Below are 4839 nucleotides of genomic sequence, written 5' to 3' on the forward strand. Positions count from 1 at the left end.
TGAGATGTTCCAGGAGTTGAAGTTAATATTTCCAACAAATGCCCGGATTGAGAGATATGAAGTCTCCCATAATTTCTACAGCTACAAGATGGAGGAGAATAGTTCTGTCAGTGAGCATATACTCAGAATGTCTAGGTATAACAATCACTTCATTCAACTGGGAGTTAATATTCCGGATGATAGTGTCATTGACAGAATTCTTCGATCACTGCCACCAAGCTACAAGAGCTTCATGATGAACTATAACATGGAAGGGATGTATAAGACGGTTCCCGAGCTCTTCGCAATGCTAAAGGCTGCGGAGGTAGAAGTCAAGAAGGAGCATCAAGTGTTGATGGTCAATAAGACCACCAGTTTCAAGAAAAAGGGCAAAGGGAAGAAGAAGGAGAACTTCAAGAAGAAAAGCAAACAAGTTGCTGCTCAAGAGAACAAACCCAAGTCTGGACCTAAGCCTGAGACTGGTGCTTCTACTGCAAGCAGACTGGTCACTAGAAGCGGAACTGTCCCAAGAATTTGGCGGATAAGAAGGATGGCAAGGTGAACAAAGGTATATGTGATATACATGTTATTGATGTGTACCTTACCAGAGCTCGAAGTAGCACCTGGGTATTTGATACTGGTTCTGTTGCTAATTTGCAACTCGAAACAGGGATTGCGGATTAAGCGAAGACTGACTAAGGACGAGGTGACAATGCGCGTGGGAAATGGTTCCAAAGTTGATGTGATCGCCGTCGGCACGCTACCTCTACATCTACCTTTGGGATTAGTTTTAGACCTAGATAATTGTTATTTGGTGCCAGCGTTGAGCACGAACATTATATCTGGATCTTGTTTGATGCGAGACGGTTATTCATTTAAATCTGAGAATAATGGTTGTTCTATTTATATGAGTAATATATTTTATGGTCATGCACCCTTGAAGAGTGGTCTATTCTTGTTGAATCTCGAAAGTAGTGATGCACATATTCATAATATTGAAGCCAAAAGATGTAGAGTTGATAATGATAGTGCAACTTATCTGTGGCACTGCCGTTTGGGTCATATTGTTGTAAAGCGAATGAAGAAACTCCATACTGATGGACCTTTGGAATCACTTGAATATGAATCACTTGGTACTTGCGAATCGTTCCTCATGGGCAAGATGACTAAAATGCCGTTCTCCGGAACTATGGAGCGAGCAACTGATTTGTTGGAGACCATACATACTGATGTATGTGGTCCAATGAATGTTAAGGCTCGCGGCAGGTATCGTTATTTTCTCACCTTCACAGATGATTTAAGCGGATATGGGTATATCTACTTAATGAAACATAAGTCTGAAACATTTGAAAAGTTCAAAGAATTTTAGAGTGAAGTTGAAAATCATCGTAACAAGAAAATAAAGTTTCTACGATCTGATCGTGGAGGAGAATATTTGAGTTACGAGTTTGGTCTGCATTCGAAACAATGCGGAATAGTTTCCCAACTCATGCCACCTGGAACACCACAGCGCAATGGTGTGTTCAAACATCGTAATCGTACTTTACTAGATATGGTGCGATCTATGATGTCTCTTACTGATTTAACGCTATCGTTTTGTGGTTGTGCTTTAGAGACGGCTGCATTCACATTAAATAGGGCATCATTGAAATCCGTTGAGACGACACATTATGAACTGTGGTTTGTCAAGAAACTAAAGTTGTCGTTTCTTAAAGTTTGGGGCTGCGATGCTTATGTGAAAAAGCTTCAACCTGATAAGCTCTAACCCAAATCGGAGAAATGTGTCTTCATAAGATACCCAAAGGAAACTGTTGGGTACACCTTCTATCAGAGATCCGAAGGCAAGACATTCGTTGCCAAGAATGGATCCTTTCTAGAGAAGGAGTTTCTCTCGAAAGAAGTGAGTGGGATGAAAGTAGAACTTAATGAGGTAACTTTACATGCTCCCTTATTGGAAAGTAGTTCATCACATAAACCGGTTCCTGTGACTCCTACTCCAATTAGTGAGGAAGCTCATGATGATGATCATGAAGCTTCAGATCAAGTTACTACCGAACCTCGTAGGTCAACCAGAATGAGATCCGCACCAGAGTGGTATGGTAATCCTGTTCTGGAGGTCATGTTACTAGACCATGACGAATCTACGAACTATGAAGAAGTGATGGTGAGCCCTGATTCCGCAAAATGGCTTGAGGCCATGAAATCTGAGATGGGATCCATGTATGAGAACAAAGTGTGGACTTTGGCTGACTTGCGCGATGATCGGCAAGCAATTGAGATTAAATGGATCTTCAAGAAGAAGACAGACGCTGACGGTAATATTACTCTCTATAAAGCTCGACTTGTTGCGAAAGGTTCTCGACAAGTTCAAGGGATTGACTACGATGAGACCTTCTCAACCGTAGCGATGCTTAAGTCCGTCCGAATCATGTTAGCAATTGCCGCATTTTATGATTATGAAATTTGGCAAATGGATGTCAAAACTACATTCCTGAATGGATTTCTGGAAGAAGAGTTGTATATGATGCAACTAGAAGGTTTTGTCGATCCAAAGGGAGGTAACAAAGCATGCAAGCTCCAGCGATCCATTTATGGACTGGTGCAAGCCTCTCGGAGTTGGAATAAACGTTTTGATAATGTGATCAAAGCATATGGTTTTATACAGACTTTTGGAGAAGCCTGTATTTACAAGAAAGTGAGTGGGAGCTCTGTAGCATTTCTGATATTATATATGGATGACATATTGTTGATTGGAAATGATCTAGAGTTTCTGCATAGCATAAAGGGATATTTGAATAAGAGTTTTTCAATGAAGGACCTCGGTGAAGCTGCTTATATATTGGGCATCAAGATCTATAGAGATAGATCAAGATGCTTAATTGGACTTTCACAAAGCACATACCTTGACAAAGATTTGAAGAAGTTCAAAATGGATCAAGCAAAGAAAGGGTTCTTGCCTGTGTTACAAGGTGTGAAGTTGAGTAAGACTCAATGCCCGACCACTGCAGAAGATAGAGAGAAAATAAAAGATGTTCCCTATGCTTCAGCCATAGGCCCTATCATGTATGCAATGCTGTGTACCGGACTTAATGTGTGCCTTGCTATTAGTTTAGCAGGGAGGTACCAAAGTAATCCAGGAGTGGACACTGGACAACGGCCAAGAACATCCTGAAATACCTGAAAATGACTAAGGATATGTTTCTTATTTATGGAGGTGACAAAGAGCTCATCGTAAATGGTTACGTTGATGCAAGCTTTGACACTAATCCGGACGATTCTAAATCGCAAACCAGATACGCGTTTATATTGAACGATGGAGCTGTCAGTTGGTGCAGTTCTAAACAAAGCGTCGTGGTAGGATCTACGTGTGAAGCAGAGTACATAGCTGCTCCGGAAGCAGCAAATGAAGGAGTCTGGATGAAGGAGTTCATAACCGATCTATGTGTCATACGTAGTGCATCGGGTCCAATGAAAATCTTCTGTGACAATACTGGTGCAATTGCCTTGGCAAAGGAATCCAGATTCCACAAGAGGACCAAGCACATCAAAATACGCTTCAATTCCATCTGGTACCAAGTCCAGGTGGGAGACATAGAGATTTGCAAGATACATACGGATCTGAATGTTGTAGACCCATTGACTAAGCCTCTTCCACGAGCAAAACATGATCAGCACCAAGGCTCCATGGGTGTTAGAATCATTACTGTGTAATCTAGATTATTGACTCTAGTGCAAGTGGGAGACTGAAGGAAATATGCCCTAGAGGCAATAATAAAGTTATTATTTATTTCCTTATATCATGATAAATGTTTATTATTCATGCTAGAATTGTATTAACCGGAAACATGATACATGTGTGAATACATAGACAAACAGAGTGTCACTAGTATGCCTCTACTTCACTAGGACATTGATCAAAGATGGTTATGTTTCCTAACCATAGACATGAGTTGTCATTTGATTAACGGGATCACATTATTAGGAGAATAATGTGATTGACTTGACCCATTCCGTTAGCTTAGCACTTGATCGTTTAGTATGTTGCTATTGCTTTCTTCATGGCTTATACATGTTCCTATGACTATGAGATTATGCAATTCCCATTTACCAGAGGAACACTCTGTGTGCTACCAAACATCACAACGTAACTAGGTGATTATAAAGGTGCTCTACAGGTGTCTCCGAAGGTACTTGTTGAGTTGGCGTATTTCGAGATTAGGATTTGTCAGTCCGATTGTCGGAGAGGTATCTCTGGGCCAACTCGGTAATGCACATCACTATAAGCCTTGCAAGGATTGTAACTAATGAGTTACTTGCGGGATGATGTATTACGGAACGAGTAAAGAGACTTGCGGGTAACAAGATTGAAGTAGGTATTGAGATACCGACGATCGAATCTCGGGCAACTAACATACCGATGACAAAGGGAACAACATAGGTTGTTATGCGGTTTAACCGATAAAGATCTTCCTAGAATATTTGGGAGACAATATGACCATCTAGGTTCCTATATTGGTTATTAACCGGAGACGTGTCTCGGTCATGTCTACATAGTTCTCAAACCCGTAGGGTCTGCACGCTTAAAGTTCGATGACGGTTATATTATGAGTTTATGTGTTTTGATGTACCGAAGGTAGTTAGGAGTCCTGGATGTGATCACGGACATGACGAGGAGTATCGAAATGGTCGAGACATAAAGATCGATATATTGGACGACTATATTTGGACACCGGAATGGTTCCGGGTGAGATCAGGATAATACCGGAGCACCGGGAGGTTTTCGGAACCCCTCGGGATGTACATGGGCCTTAATGGGCTTTAGTGGAAAGGAGGGGAAAGGAGCAACAGAGGGGGCGCCCC

The sequence above is a fragment of the Triticum aestivum genome, chromosome 7A (assembly GCF_018294505.1).
Source record: "Triticum aestivum cultivar Chinese Spring chromosome 7A, IWGSC CS RefSeq v2.1, whole genome shotgun sequence".
Lineage (NCBI taxonomy): Eukaryota > Viridiplantae > Streptophyta > Magnoliopsida > Poales > Poaceae > Triticum > Triticum aestivum.